Genomic DNA, 17,723 nt, shown 5'->3' with positions numbered 1-17,723 from the left:
CCTACCATACTCCTTTGGAAGGATGTCATGCCCCCAACTGAGGTTGTGGCGACCATATGATTACTCCAGAACTCCCTCAGGAGCTTAGGCACTACGTGGAGAAACTTCACCTCATGGTGTTCAGCTCACATGACAGACCCGGTTAACTGCCCTGTTTCTGTGGTGCTGAGGTTTCTGCAAGAGCAATTCTCTGCTGGCTTAATTCCTTTCACTCTTAAGGCTTAGGTGGCAGCAGATTCTGTCTACCATACTCCTTTGGAAGGATGTCATGCCCCCAACTGAGGTTGTGGAGACTATATGATTACTCCAGAGATCCCTCAGGAGCTTAGGCCCTAAGTGGAGAAACTTCACCTCATGGTGTTCAGCTCACCTGACAGACCCAGTCATCTGCCCTGTTTATGTGGTACTGAGGTTTCTGCAGGAGCAATTCTCTGCTGGCTTAATTCCTTCCCTTATTAGGCTTAGGTGGCAACGGTTTCTGCCTACCATACTCCTTCTGGAAGGACCTCATATCTCGTGTGGACAACCGTCGAGAGAGCTTTATGCCATTAAGTGGAGAATATTTCACCTATTATTGTTTAACTCACCTTACAAACCCAGTCAACTGCCCTGTTTATGTAGTACTGAGGTTTCTGCAGCAGCAATTCTCTGCTGGCTTAACTCCTTCCACCCTTAGGGTCTAGGTGGCAGCAGTCTCTGCCTACCATGCTCCTTTGGAAGGACCTCATGCTCCCGAATGAGGTTGTGGGAACCAGATGATCACTTCAGAGCTCCCTCAACGAGGAAGCTTATGCCCTACAGTAGAGAAACTTCACCTTTCGGTGTTAAGCTCACCTGACAGACCCAGTCAACTGCCCCTTGACGTGGAACTGAGGTTTCTGCAGGAGCAATTCTCTGCTGGGTTAACTCCTTCCACCTTCAAGGTATAGGTGGCAGCAGTTTCTGCCTACCATACACTTCTTGACTCTCTGAGGGCAGTCTACATACCAGGCCACCTGAATGTGGCAGATGCCCCTTCGAGACAACCGAGACTACCACATCTGGAAAAGGTTTGGACGCACAAAGGTAGATCTGTTTGCATCCCAGGACACCACACTTTGCCCACTGTGGTTTCCATGGTACAGGCGTGGCCGAGGCTACGTCTGTATGCCCCCCCCCCGGTTGTGTTTATCCCTCCACGGGGAAACTTTATTCCCTTAAGTGGGAAATTTTCACCTCTTGGTGTTCAGCTCATCTGACAAACCCAGTTTACTGCCCTGTCGACGTAGTTCTGAGGTTTCTGCAGGAGCATTTCTCTGATGAGTTTACTCCTTCCACCATTAAGGTTTAACGGCAGCAGTTTCTGCCTACCATACTCCTGTGGAAGGCTCATCAGTGGGTAGACACCCATAAGTGGCTCGCTTTCTTTGTGGAACTCGCAGGTTGCGACCTGTTAGCCGCACTAGGGTGCCTACTTGGGACCTAGCGGTCGTGCTGGAAGGGCTCTCGTTGGCCCTGTCAGTATCACCTGCAGGTCTGAGTTTGCACCAGGGATGGCTAAGGCTTTTCTACACTCAAAGCCAGGTTATGTTCCTAAGGTGCTGAACAATGTGCCGAGGCTCAAGACTCTGAGCAGATGGATAGTGAATGCTATCTCACTGGCTTATGAACATCAGGGTATACCCTCACCCGTCACTGTGAGTGCCCACTCTACTCGGGGTATGGCTGCCACTAAGGCCTTAGGGTCAGGCGCTTCACTCCAGGACGTATGTGATGCGGCCGGTTGGTCTTCGTCGCTCACCGTCGTTAGGTTTTATAATTTAGACCTAGACTCCTCTTTAGGGTCCCAGGTTCTTTTGCCTTGACTGTGTTCAGTTATACACGCTACAGGCATTTGGTAGTATGGAAGCGTGGGCATCTCGTTCCCCAAAGCATTGCTATGGCGACGCAGCTCAAGTTCCTCGAAAGGGAACGTCTCAGGTTACGTATGTAACCCTGGTTCCCTGAGAAGGGAATGAGACGCTGCGTGTCCCTGCATTCCTGTAGGCACTTGCTTCGGCACTTGGTAGCGAGTGTGTTTGTGTGGGATGCCTTCTTATACCCCTGGTCCGCACGGCATCCAGCCTATATCCAATCATCAAATTATTGATTATGTGTTACACATGCTTCAGATCAGTCACGCCGAGGCGTTCCCCAAAGCGTTGCTATGGCAATGCAGCGTCTCGTTCCCTTCTCAGGGAACCAGGGTTACATACGTAACCTGAGACGTTTCCTTGCACAGTTCTTAAAATATGAATGTTTACTTTCAAACCTGACAGTCCACAAGCGAATTAATGGGCCAAAATGTAGTATAAGGTCTGCACAGTGCAACATGTAGTGATGCTTTGCTTTCAGACTCTTACTGGGAAACAATGTACTTCTCACTGAAAACTTATTCTTGCGTTAAAAACTTGAGGTAGCCTATTTCATTATGACTTATTTTTGGGGCACAAATCAGCTCAACAATTTCCTTCAGTTTAAGGCACAACTGCCAAACCTCACTGTCCATGGCATTTTGCATTTTATGGCCTATATAGATTGGTAAGAGCCTCAAGAGACACCAGTTCTGTGTAGCAGAACCACCAAGTCGTCTGGTATCATCTTTAACCATGCAGGGGGCATTGTTACAGTCACTTCCTAAATGCCTAAATTGTGCAATGGCTCTATTCAATTCATTGTAGGTGAAGTGCTTTTCAACTGAAACCAAATGTTTACTGTAAATTGCCAAGTCATCTGCCACAATACCTTCAAATAAATCATGCCCTAGACATGGAGGGAGTCCACCACAGACATGAAAATAAGTAAGGGAATTGAAAACTGAATTGAACTTGATGCCCTCTATTATACATTGATCAGTGGTTGTGAGCTGTTCAACACTATGTGCATAATTTTGTTTTGTTCTTTTTAGGCCAAGATGTAAAGGTTGCTGACGAAATGTGTCTCTGTCAATTAGGCAGTAGCGACAGAAATGCTTGTTGGTACTGAAATTCTCACCCCCCCCCCCCCCCCTACACAATGAGACCCAAGAGTGTCCCCACAAATGGCAATAAAACCTCCTCTAAGAATAGTGTCATCTACACACTCAAATCCAGACTCCTCTAAATCTTTTAGATCAGCAACAAGGCAGGCAAAGACCTTCTGCTGACCAAACTGTTTAAAGTCTTCCTCTCTACACAGTAAGACAAGCTGCATTGGGTCAACTAAGGAGCGGTTTTGTGGCAAAATCTCACCTAGTGTCATGTACACTGCCAATATTTTATGTTTCTTTCTACCTGAGCCAAGTGGATTAACAACTTCAAATGCATCCTGGTACAAGATAATTGATAATGATGATGGATGCTCATGAAAGATGAAATTCTGCGTAATGCATGTGCCATCCTTTAAATCCTCCATTACTTTGTTAACAGAACCAAGCATTTTTCTCTGTTTGTACTGTTCCCTCATTGATGTCTGCCTAAACAGAGATGCCAATGTTTCTTTAAGTGGCACGTATTGACAAAAGCGTTCCTTACCAGCTGTGTCAGTGCCTAGATAAATCTGTTTTGGCTCAACAAAGTTAAACTTTTCTTTGAAGAAGTTTTTTTCTGGTTTTGTTAGACCTTAACTGACCTTCATTGTACAAAGTTAACAAATCTTGAGACACTAGTTCATCCAGAAGTTTGTCTACATCACATGAGGGTATGTCTGTTGATGACAACAACTTTTTCTTTAGTCTGTCTAGCCTGTCCTGCATTCCATCAACATGAAGTGCTTGAAACTCCTCAATACACTGAATCGAACTAGCAGGCAACAACATTTTGGCCTGCATCTTCAGGTAAAACAGAGCCAAGTTATGTAAAAAAGGCTCTTCATCTATGGCATTTCTTTGGCTTTCAATTGATGTTGATGGCACCTCACTTAGACACTGATCTGTAGCAGTTACTTCATTATCAATACTCAAATCTATTACTGTCTCACACTGTCTGTGGAGAAAAGACAGCTCTACTGGACCAGGCTGCTTATGCTTCTGTGACGAGTGGTGAATGATGTTCTTACTCTAAAATATATTGAACAGCCTTCGACTGGACAGCAAACTTTTTTGCCATCTCTGATATGAATACGAAGGTGGACGCACAGCTTTGAAAAAGTATTAGCCAAAAATACACATCCAGGGACCTGACAGTGGAGATTCGCCTGGGGATGCCTATGTGTATCCTGTGTTTGTGACTGTCTGTGATTTCGGTGCACATGTGACCGTAATAAGGAAAATTTTCTTAAATGTACAATAGCACTGCTGCATTCCACATGCAAACTGAAAATTTGCTCTATGTTGGTGTCTTTTTATATGGGCATAAAAACCACTTAGTTGGCGAAAAGGCAAATTGCAAAGTTTGCATCTGTACATTGTAAACACTTGCTAATCAGAAAGCTATTTGGAACATTTAATGTGTCTCCAAAGACACTCACAAATATTTTACCAGTTTACTTACTCATAGTTGCAGTGGCGTGCACAGACCTCCTCAGGGGCAGGGGCTGACGGACTTAAAAGGGCATAATTTTTTACGTCAAATAACAATCAAATGTATTCATTACTTTGGTGTTTTTATTCTTTCTTTCCTTGGCATTATTTAAATAATGTTGTAACAAATGAATAACACATCAAACTAAAATAGGCAAGTTAGGAAAATATTATTTACTTTCGCAAGAATTTCGAGAATTAAGTTTTGAGGACTTATGTGTATATGTATAAAAGTGTTAGCTATCATTAAATCAGCAAGTTAACCGGTCTATCACAGTGTTTTAATTTGAGACCCTAAATTTGATTAAATGTCTCACTTACAAAAAAAGAAACAATAAGCTTAACCATTTGAAATTATTCCTAACCTATTTTTCATAGCTAAAACACACCACTTTGTTAGTTTAGCACACCATCAAAACACAACAAATAGTGGGATTAATATTTTTGCTCCAAACTAACTTTATAGCAGATCAAGTGTTTTGAGCTGATGTGGCTTCAGATCGCAAAATGAAACAGATAATACACGCTTTCTTTTTGGTATTCTGCACAGTGCTAAAGTGTTGCATTATAATAAATAAATATACTGCATTATGAAAATACCCAACATGACCGGAACAACACAAATATACCATATATAATCCTAATTAAGTTTATTGTCGTCTTGTTTTATCCATCAGAACATCTTTATTTGCATGTTATTGGCAGCAGGGTAGATAAATGCCCTTAAAAGTGTAAATTCTGAATCGGACCGCAGCGTTCTTCGTGTGTCAATTCTAAAGTGTCTCTGCGCGATGGTGCACGAGGGTGCCCTCAGGCGTCACGTATGAATGAACAGACTCGTGTAAAGGTCAGTTCAACAGTGGCTCATATCACCGCGTTTGGAATAAAAATTGAATAAATATTACTCTTTTCTTTAGAAATTAGAAGTAAACATATAAAATCAATCAATGTGTTTCCAAACATGCATGCCTTTGAACCAGAAGCCCCGAGAAATGTTGTTTTGTGAAGTGCTTTCATGACGACCGCGGGTCATATTTCATTTTACAGGTATGAAGTCCGATTTTCATTTTCATAACTTGTGACACAAATTAAGACATTACTGTCTTTTTTTTTAAATAATATTAAGGTCAAATACAAACGCTTGAGCCTTAGACCTTTCTAATGATGTATTGTTTGTTGTCTTAAGTACAATCTTGTCTTAAGTACAATCTTTTACATTAAATAAGTAAACAACAAGAATCAGGCTGCGCTCGCGATGATATTTGATCAGTAAGAGCTTTTAACTACATGTTAACATGAACCTAATAACTGCACTTATACAGCATTCATGTAAAGCATTACCATGAAATCAATGATAAGTTCCATCCTTACAATTTAGAGATGGACATGGTCTTAGATTTCATTGCACTAGATGAATTTCTCCAAAATAATAACACGAGGATGTAACGTAACATTGGCCTTCGATGAAAACATTACAGAAAGTATGAGAACATTTTCAGAAAGCAGCTGAAATCTAGTTTTACGAATTGGTTAAGCATAACTCACATGCTGTCGCAAACCTTACAGTAGCAGCATGTAGGATAAATGTCTATTTTCCCTATTAGCTTACCTGCTGCCCTGCTGCTCGTGACACTCGTGTAGCTATTTTTGAAGACTCGTGGCTACTGCTACGTAGTGCGTGCTGCAAAGGAAACTCCGCCTACCGCCCCACCTCCGCCAAAGGATAAAACATTATATTATTTTTTGTATTATTAATGTTAGTGGCAGTTGTATATAGACACGTATTTTCATTCATAATAATATTTATAAAAAAATATATAATTATTATTACTATTAGTGGAGAGGGGCACATTACATTTTAAGACAAAAGGGGCAGGGGCTTGAGCCCCTGCGGCCCCTCCCCTGTGCACGCCACTGCATAGTTGAGTGATCCATTTTCAGCTTAGTTGGCTTGTAAGCTTTTAAACATATAAATCCACTACTCAATTGTTCAACACAGCATGCCCCACAGCAAACAAACAAGGAAAATCGGTGACACCTGCACCTGTGTGTGTGTGTGTGTGCATGCACATGTATGTGTGCGTATGTGTGTGTTAATGCATTAATCCTTGTTTTCTAACTGAAGATGTAAACAGTTTCCAATAAATAGTGACGTGCATCATGGGAAATGTAAAGGACAGTAATTTACCAAATAATATTACAGTTATTTTCCTTAATTGGTGCAAAGAGTATGTTACCAGCCGGAGCGGGCCACTAATGCCCCTTCGGACGTTCCACCTCGAGGAGGTCCCCAAAAGCACCCCAATGACCAAGCAATGAAACCAGATAAGTAAAATTAAAACAAACTTTATTTAAATTAGTTAAAATCAAGATGGGAGGGGGAAAGGGGACTTTAAAATAATGGCCGGTGCGTTCTTTGCAGGGGAAGAGGGGGGGCCAAGGGAAGAGGACAGAGTATGTCTCTCCGTGAGGCTCTAGTAAGGCCCTCTTACTTGCTAGACGGCTAAATCAGATCCACAGGCTCTGGGGTAAGTATAACTCTTAGGTTGGGTCTACAAGGCTCTTGGTTCGCTGGGCGTGTTACTTTGGACTCTCAGGCGTTTTGGGTAAGTATAACTCTTAGGTTGGGCCTATAAGGCTCTGGTTTCGCTGGACGTGTTACTTTGGACTCACAGGCGTAAGTATGACTCCTAGGCCGGTTTCCTCGACCACACTAGAGGGCTTCTCCACTGAACAATGTTAGGGTAGAAGGAGACTGTACATCACCTAAACGGGGTAGGGGCTGGGTAGCTGACTACTGTTCCCGTCTTACTGTCCTAGTGAGCTGAGCCTGGCCGGCGTCCTTCATCGATGGAGCACCGGGGAAGAGAAATCACAGGCTTCGTCCATGCAGCTGGTCACTAGGCCTACTCTCCGCCCCGTCCCGGGGTATAAGGAGTACCTGGTTCAGGGGTGGATGGCAAAGCTTTCCTCCAAGACAAGATGGCACACCACAGTCAGGTAGGTAACAAGTAATTTCCTTTCTACTTGTAGATCAATATAGTTATTATTGTAATATTCCGTTCACTGTACTCACAGTTTCTCTTCACAGCTGAACACACGCAGGCGGGGGGTGGTAACCAGATAGGTCCATGTTGGTATTACTGTTGCTGTACTCCACGAATCCACACACGGCGCTTCGCCGGATCTGGGGTAAGTATGGGTGACAGGAGACACGGCACAACACTGCAACACTCCAGGTGTACACACGTCAAAATAGCACACTCACCCACAGCAGCACGCACTCTTTTGTGAATTATAAGGCCAATACTTCCACACTCGGTCCAGCTCTGTCCCGGGGGAGTCGTTGGAGCACTGTCACAGCGGGTGGAATGAAGATCGTAAGCCCCCTTGCGGTTCTCTGCGTGTCTCGTCTTTCCCTGGCTCTCCCACCGGCTACAATCCTCCACGGTGGGGCCACTACGGAAAGAAAATCCTCCACACAATGGTAAGCCTCTATGTAGCAAACGTACTTTAAAAGTAAACAACGTGTGTACTCACAGCCTTCGTTGAATTTCTGTCCCACAGCTTCCGTGTCGTTCTCTTCACCTTAAAGCTCTTCGGTGACCACAATGTTGCTATGGTTCCGCTGAAGGTGACTTCTTAAGCAGCCTTCAGAACAACATGCACTTTAGGTAGGTATGGGTTGCAACAACACAGCTTTTACCTTTCACCCGGTGCTACTGGTGAAACACCAATCTTCATTTTAATCCAGCGTATCCTTTCGCAGTGCTTAGCCTGTTTGCCTTGTCCTCACGCCACTATTTTGCCGCCTAGTCCACACGCCGCTTCTCCGCTTCCAAACATGAACAACTTCCTGTGTTTCTAATGCTCCTTTTATCCTCCCAGCTCATGCGAGTCGTCCAATGACCATCCGCCGTGTCATCATACACACCTGGTGCGTGTTTGCCCTGATTTGCCCGGGTTACCCGGAAGTGCCGGTGTTTGCGGAAGTCAGTCCGGGTGGAACCTTCTCTCGCTGTTTTTAGTTCCGCCCGTTTTGTCACTCGTGACAAGTAATTTACTGTAGTTTATTATTAGTGCAGCATAACTGCACCTCATATCACAGTAAAATACCTATCAGTAATAGGTATCACAGTAAAATACCTATGTTAAAGCTAAATACTGCCAATTTTACAGTTATTTACCCAGAAATCTACAGCAAGGTTTAACAGTGTTCTGTATGTTTATGGTATTTACCCTATAACATTTATAACAAGAGGTGAACAAAGCACCACTTTAGTTTACAGCCCGCAAATATGAGAGTTACCTGGTAAATACACAGAACAAGGCTGTAACAATCGCCACTTTAATTTACAGCCCGCAAAGGTAAGAGTTACCTGGTACACATACACAGAACAAATGGGGAATAAGCCCCACTTTCATTTACAGCCCGCAATTATAAGAGTTACCTGGTAACTCCTGTATACATATACAGATCAAAGAGTTACAAGTTGCTATTATTTTTATTGTGCTGTTATATTTTAATTGCCGTTTTAATTTAAGTTAACTAAATGGAAAAAGCTAATGAAAATCAGTGTGGAATTTGTACACTGTCAGAATTTTTTTTTGTCAAAATAGGTCCCTAGCTGTCACTAGGGCAGTACCATTTTAAAAGGTCCTAATATATACCTTAGAGTCATTAATATACATTCTTTGGTACCAATATATTTACATCTTAGGTCCTATTATGAACTCTTAAGGTATAAAGAGATATTTTATAAAAAGAATCGCCCAAGTGACAGCTAAGGACTGTTTTGTAACCATTTCTTCTTGACAGTGTAAATGCTTTAAGACTGATTAACAGGAAAGGGTGTGGAATGGATTGGTATTAAGGGAGTTTTGTCCATTAGTATGCCAAGACTTTATTTCGGAAAGCATAAATAATTCTTGAATGTGCAGTGGCAAATGCAAGGTCCAAATATGTACAATTTATGTACAGATATGTATACATTTGGTAGGCCTACCTATATGTAGTGTACCTTTGAGGTACTAATATGAAGTCTTTAAGAGGGTGTACTTTTTAAAAAGGTACCATCGAACTGACAGCTTTTTTATCGTTTTCTGAGGGTGTGGATGTGATTGTGTTATTTAAAAAAAAAAGATATTCTAAGACTTGTGCAGTGGTTTTATTATTATTGTAGAAAAAGACAACAACAAAGTATTAATAATTAATAAACAATGCAATGTGATGATGAAAGAGCATTAGTAGGATAATGGAATTTCTTTCTATTCCGGTTGTTGTTGTTTTTATCCAGATTCCCAACATCCTTTATTTTGAGGTGTAGTTAATTCAGCTAAAATTTGAATAAATTACTCATAACTAAAAAAAACTGTTAATGAATTAAAGTTCATGAATTGAATTCAAAATTTTAGTACAGTATACAGCATGCGACCTGCTGTCACCTTAAGAACTTTATGTTTATGCCCTTGTCAGGATCCTGCCAGAACCTTGTCTCATTTTTATATTAGTCCAGTATGGCAGGGTTCTGACAGTACAATGTTTTGTGTGGGGAATGCATGGTCTGTATTGTGTATGCTAACTACGTATTTCCCATGTCTCGTCACTTTTTACCCGATCCCTTACTTGTTATGATTTTCACCTGTTCCCCTCATTAGTTCTCCTTATTTAAAGTCCTTGTGTTTGGTATTCGTTTTGTCCTGTCATTGTGAGTTCCCTGAAGTAATGGTTAGTGAAGTCATAGTCCAGTTTTGGTCTGGTCATAATAGTCCAGTGTTAAGTTTGCTTCCTGCTAATTCCTAACTTATTCACATCTTATGATTGGACAGTGGTCAGCAGATCGGTGAAAGATTATTAGTTAGCAGTTTTTTTTTTTACAATAATTAACAATTTTTTTCTACAGTTAAAAAAACATGGTTGTTTTTTAACAACCATAGTTAAACCATGATTACTGTAGTAAAACCATGGTTTTGCTAGTAATAATCAATACACACACACGAAAAAAACACAGTTGCTACACTTTTACAAAAAAAATGCTCTGATTCTCAATTTTATGCAGCTTTGTAGTTTAGGCTTACCCACACGCTTGTAAAAATGACCCGTTAAATATGTTTGTTCCGCCTTGAGTAAGACATCTTTCACACAATAAAAATGTGTATTCAGAGATTGTTCTCCACAACAAAAATTAATCACATTAAAAATGTTTTTGGTCCTCGATAAGTGTCTAAGCAGTTAATCTCTGTTCTCCTTTGCGCAAAGTTCTGCGAACTGACATATATGCTATGTGATCAAAGATAAAGGACTTGGTTATGATGAGATAATCTCCATCTTTAACCAGATGCCCCAAGGGATGTAAATGGGAGTTCTAGCATTTTCTTAATGTTTATAATATTAATATATTATATATTTTACCCTTTGAAGTGTTGTTCTGTGTTGCATTAAGGTTTTGGTGTACAGTTTATTCAGTGGCAAGAACCTTTTGGAATTTCATGGTTTTCTGAATAAATTTGTCATAAAATGTGATCTGATCTTCATCTAAATCAAGGGCATTGACAAACATAATGGGGCGGTTTCCCGGACCAGGATTAGCTTAATCCAGGACTAGGCCTTAGTTTAATTAGGAAATATAACTAGTTTTAACAAACATGCCTTACTAAAAACATTGCCTGTGTGCATTTTTAGGTAAAACAAAGGGCACTGATGTATTTTAAGATATGTCAGTGCAAGTTGTTTTCAGTTTGGAGAGCTCTTAAAAGTGTTTAAGTCTAGGACTAGTCTAATTCCTGTCCGGGAAACCGCCCCAATGTGTCTATAAGTAATTACACTAAAATCTCATCTTCATGTCTTTATTGAACACACTTATTCAACATTCAAAATGGGAGTTGAAAAAGTAAGTGAACCCTTGTGCTTTATATTACTCAAGTTAATGTGGAAATCTAATGTTCAATATACTACTGGGCAGGCCAGCTGACAACTCAATTCATATTATACATTGTATAAAACATTTATATAGTAGTTAAATGTAGTACTGACACTGTATACTGACACAAAATATCATATAATCACATATAATTTATGAACAGACTATTGGAAAATCAGTAAAACAACTTCAGCTAATATTATGCCGTGTTTGGACTAAAAATTTAAATATATTACTCCTCTCTTTAGAAATTTGAAGTAAACATATAAAATCAATCAATATTTCTCCAAACATGCACGCCTTTGAACCAAAAGCCCCGAGGGATATTATTTTGTAAAGAGCTTTCATGATGAGCAGGCATTAGATTTTTCTCAATGAATGCGACTGAGGGAAGATCCCTGCATTTCAGCCCAAGTCCGACGAGGCCCAAGCTTTTTACACCCCTCGGGTCGGGTTTCGGGCCAATTTTAACGTCACAGCTACGCGGGGCGCCGGGCGGACCTCGGGCTTATTTAGGCTTCTCCATCTTTTTATATTTTCCAATTTAATTAAAATAACCTTTTGACAGACAATGATTTCAAAACAAACGTAGTAAGACTTTTAACCTATAGCACGAGTCCGCTATAAGCACAGCCAGCCACACATTAACAATGCAGCTGTGGCGTATTTAACAGCAGGGCCTTTAGCGCACCGGGAAAAAATATTAATGGAGGACTATATTAAAACCTTGGATACTGCACATAATCTATGCAAACAGCATCGAAGACATAATCTATAATATATATATATATATATATATATATATATGCATAGCGAAGTTGTAAGATAAGGCAGGTTGCATGTTTATTCGGTTTCATGTTTATTTCGTTTCGTTTTGTAGCTATAGCCCTTTTCATTTTCTATTTCTGCACCCGTTGAGCAACCTGCCTCCGCTTTTTAAAAATAGTGTGTGTTGATAATAAACGTTTAAACTAACACTGTGATATGCTGAAAATATATATTTTATATAGTTGTTATTATAGGCAAGTGAAGTGTTGATTAGAGAGTTCAAATCATTAAACATGTCGTCAACTTGCTGTCGGCTGCTAACCGCTTGTTGGTATCATAAAAAACTTTAACAAACCAAAATACTCTAAAATGTAAATAAAAAAGAAGTATAACTATTTTGCCATTTAAAACAAATCTGAACTGCCTTAACTTCTGCAAGAGTAGTACAGCTGTTTAAGGAATCTGAGTAAGAAGTTATTTTTTGCTATTTCTGCGGATTTCTTTTGCAAAATCTATGCGGAATTTGGCAGAATAATTAAAAATGTTTTAAATCGATCTGACAGAATGTGCACTGTGAATATTACAAAACAATAAAATATTTTATAATTACATTTTATTAAAGGATTACCCTGAATTAAACTGGACCAACATGAACCAACAGATAATGGATAATGTGCTGTCACAACCATAGAGTTTTATATAAAATACATATATTACTGTCTACAGTGTAACAGTAAAAAGAAAAGGCTTCTCATAATGAATGTAGCCTACATCAAGATAATTTCATCTGTTTAACAACACAATGTATATTTATCTTCTAAACGGATTTGAAATAATAAATAATTGTCGCGTCACTTAGCAATAGAGACGATAGAGATCTCATTATCTTCTCCGCGGTAAGTTTTATTTCAAATTCAAGTTTTACATATTAATTATTAAATAGTTTGTGCTTTCTCTCATAAAAACCTCACAGCAAACAGCACAGACTTCTACTCACAAACACACGCGATGCAGTGACTATATCTGCGGTCCAGTATCTAGATGTCCAGTTTGCAATCGCGTTATTTATGGTATAAGAATACCACAAAGCGTGTCAAATACAATGCCTCGTGTGTTTGTGTGTGGCTGTTGTGCATACCGTTTGACGGAAACACAAAGAAAGTGACAGGCACAAGTAAATAAGGTCTTAGATGTCCTGTTTGCAATCACATCACTTACATTATAAGAATACCACAAAGCGCGTCAAATATGATTCCTTGTGCATTTGTGTGTGCGGCCGTCACGTCGTACTGTCTGACCAAAGCACACAAAATCACTCCCGTCTGGAAAGAACTTGCAGTGTCAATGAGACACACATATGCAAGTAAATAAGGATTTAGATGTCATGTTTGCTGCACTCGGATAAAACAACTCAGCACAGCCCAGAATACAGAACTGGATCAGGGATTAAGTGCCCATTGACTGCAGGGCATAATGCATATGGATCGTCTCTGCTCTTTTACGTATCAATGCCGCAGGGGTGTGGCGATCTCAGCTCATTTCAGATAATGAAGTAACAAGAAAAAGATGGCACCTCTCCTACTTCTCACACAATTTACACCGAATTGGAATATTTGTTCTTGATTTCATTTACATCATTTAAAAGTAGATATTCCAAGCATCATGTAGACATTTATCTTTTGTTTGTCTGATCAATAATCAAATCAAAATCAAATCAAGTATTCGTTAATAAGGTGTCAACAGCAGCTCCTCCACAGCTTCCCGTTCTGGTGAGCACAGGTCTAAAAAACATACATCGGATAAATCCACAATTAGATCGTCAAGGAAGGCACATTCACAGTAAACGTAAAGTAAACAAATGCTAACGTTAGCCGGCACCATTTGGTGATGCCAGCAGGCTATATGCTAAGAACGGGTGTTACCAGTAATAGATTGTTTCGCTTAGTAATACTATTCTACTATACTACTATTTACTATAAGGTAAAGTATTCCTAAGTTAAACGAAGAAGTTATAATAAATAGATAGCAATAAGAGTAAAAAGAGGATTAAGATGATAAACTCTACAGAGCTCCAAGCTTAGATCATGTAGCAGTATTAAACTGGGACTGGAAATTGAACCATTGGCAATGCATGCGATCTGGGAGCAGGGCAAATGTATAGCTACATCCTTGTTGATCTTCTGGACATTAAGTTAGATGTTAAGGTGGGCTGCCACACAACTTAATCCAAAGCAGACATTTTTGCTTTTTGGGTCTAGGAAATGGAATAAAATAAATTCCATTGTCCATCTTCTTAAGATACCTGGGATCAGTGACAAGTACACTGTATTTAAGCCTGATTGTACTTGACAGACTTTTGGTCACTAAGTGGATCAACTTGTCACAGGCTATTCTAGAACTTGCCGTTTGCTTGTACAGTGGCTCTGAATGAAAACATATCTTAAAATGATTGCAACGCATTCGAAAATGCACAGAAAATGTAACCAAATTTTTGTTTTTGATAATGTACGAACGTTTCTTAGGCATTGTGTTAACATGATTGACACAACGTGATGTTGTTTTGCAAACATTTCGGACAAGAATTTTGGACTTTTGTGCAAAGATCTTAAAACTGTGTCACACCTAACCTCACTGTGTAATTTTTTTTAAACTTAGGTAGTTGCTTGGGATTGCTGACATGTTTTAAAATGGTGATATGTTTTATGCATAAGGCTATGTCCACACGAAGCCGGTGCATTCCCTATCCGATCATTTTTTTCCCTTGCTCTAAAAAAATAATCCGTAAACACGAAACCACTGAAACCGACTGAAAGCGGTGTAGTATATATGCCAGACCAGTATGGGGCGCTGTAATTCTGCCACAGATATACACTATACACGGAGAAGAAGACTTTGAGCATGCGCATAAAAAGACAATAAGAATCCTTCAACCTGGTGTAACGTTAAACGTTTGTTACATTTAACCCTGCATTTGGTTGTAGCCTGCTCTCCCCTGCAAAAAAAAAAGACTGTAACTGTAACTGAGGAAACCAATTAGGGTTAAACTAAAAAAAACATAATCACATGAACGAAAACACAACACAACTAAACATAACTGTGATGGGTATGGTATTTACAAGCAATTTAAGTGGTATTACAATCATTGCAATATAATGGGTCGATATAATTTTTTTAATTTGGAATAGATTTTAGATTTGTATATTCCCATCTTTGCCCAAGTGAAGACTTGCTTATGTTGTTATCTCTTCTTATATAAGAGTTATGATATACAACACCCCCCCTCCCCATTTTAACAGACAACACATTTAAAACCATTTAACAGTATACAAAGGCCATCGTTCTAAGTCTGTTTTTTTATTAACAGGTGCACAGTGAAGCGTTTTTTGTCAAGGGTAATGGGGATGTGAATGACTGTGCATACTTGCTGCACAAAAATACACTGCGTTGTCCTCAGAAGATATCTTAGATATGTGTAGAAATCCGTCCTTTGCAGCATCTCCTGTGATTTTGAAACTTGAATTAAATTTGTTTTCAGTAGTAGGTGCTTTATACCGCAGCATTCCAATAAGCTCCAAAGAACCACTGCTCTTCTGCTGATACCAGTACATATACTGATAGTTGGTGTCACCGTGACGACAAGAAAGTGTTGCCTCTTTCTGTTCCATTGTCAGTAGAAGATGTTCAGGGGACTGCCGTATGTCAGGAGAAGAGTCGACACAAACTACAAAAGGTGAGGAGTGCACATATCATTACAGTACATATAAACTAAAAAAGCTTAAATTGCTTTGCAACCGGGATATTTACCTGTTAACCAGAAAATTGTAACTGTGGTTAAAATAATAGCTCTTATCATGCTTATTAATGTTATATCAAAACATCTAAAAATAAAGACTAAAAGTTAGAAATGAAATATAAGTGCATTGGTTGCTTCTCTATATACTGTAGCTAGCTTTAGTATGTGGTCACAAGAGATACAGCTATCATTTATCTAAATGAAACAGGAGGCAGACACTGTTGTTCACCTCATTTTACTGGGTTGAAAGCCCAGGTGCAGATATGTCATGTGATGAGGGAGGGTTTTTTAAGCACAGGCACACATAGACCCACAGCACTGTGCTGAACTCACTGCGCAGAAATACAGAGCACTGTGTTCAGTTTTAACAGAGGACACCACCAGATTCCCTTCACTCTCTGCATCTCCTGTTATTTTAAAACCCAGTCTATCAACTGTAGCGTCCTTAAAGGAAAGGAAGCCGAGGAACTCAAGACCTGTTCCCTTAAGCTGCTGGTACCAGTAGATTTTGTCATAGGTTTTGTCATGGTGACTGCAGGTGATGTTCAAGGTTGCTCCAGTGACTAATAAAAGATCAGTAGGGGTTTGTGTAACAGTTAAACACCGTGACAGGCCTGCAAGTCCAGAAAATTGACAGTTAGATTTCAGCTAAACTGTAGGAACGTATATTTGCAATAATATTGTATGTCTTACCAATGAAACACTGCAGCAGCAAACAAAAGACTGGAAATCCACTCATATTGACTCTTGATTTACACAGAGAGTAATGGGTAAGCACGTAAATTGTTTTTGTCGAACAAGTGGGTGGAGCTGAGATTTGGCTTTTTCTTATACTTGTTTGCATTTCTCCTGCCATCTGGTGGACCTCGTCTTTGAATGTTCCCTATACAAAAACTATAACTTGATAGCACTTTACAGATTTGTAATAACTGGGTAATGTTATGGTAATATATATGTCATTTAATGGTAATATTACTTTCAAACCACATATTACAAGCAATTACTGTGCAATATCCCGTAACACAAATACAGACAAATACCTGGACTGACCCTTTGACCTCTTTGATATCTACATCTTTTGATGGTGAACAAGCTTTTTATTTAATAAAAGTTAATAAAAGTTTTGCAGCAGGTGTTTGTCTGTTGAATTCAACAATTTCAGCATGGTAGCCTATTTTACATTGCAGATTGTAATAACCAAGTAATGATTCTGTATTTTACAGCCATGATAATCTGTAGTTTCCTTAAGGGGCCAGTCACACCAAAAGCGCTTTAAACGCTTGCAAACGCAAGGCGCGACACACTGCCTTTTTTTAAAAAAGAGCAGTGCGACGCGGCTTTTCATATTGCTAAGCAACCACCGAGTTAGCTGTCTTGTCAATCAAATATTGAAGCGTGAGCGCTCTTTTGCTGTTAACTGTCATATTGGCAGAAACTTTCAAAAGAGGACGCTTGCTCTGACCTTGTTTGAGGGTGAGAGGTGCACAAACACACAGGAGAGAGTGAGCGAATGGTGTCCGGTTCTTCAAAGCAACTGTAAACTTCCCTCACCACAACGTAAGGCCCGCCTCTCCCCTCATTCGATTGGACAATGGAAAGACGCGAATGACGTCGGGCGCTTCTCCGCTCTCAGCGCTCCTTCAAAAACGCGTGCGCAGCAGGCGGCAAAAAACCGCAAGGCGCTCTGCGCGCATAAACAGCGCGCAAACGCGCCCTGCCCATAGAA

Source organism: Misgurnus anguillicaudatus, unplaced genomic scaffold (genome assembly GCF_027580225.2).
Source record: "Misgurnus anguillicaudatus unplaced genomic scaffold, ASM2758022v2 HiC_scaffold_28, whole genome shotgun sequence".
Lineage (NCBI taxonomy): Eukaryota > Metazoa > Chordata > Actinopteri > Cypriniformes > Cobitidae > Misgurnus > Misgurnus anguillicaudatus.
Note: the sequence above shows the minus strand (reverse complement) of the source record.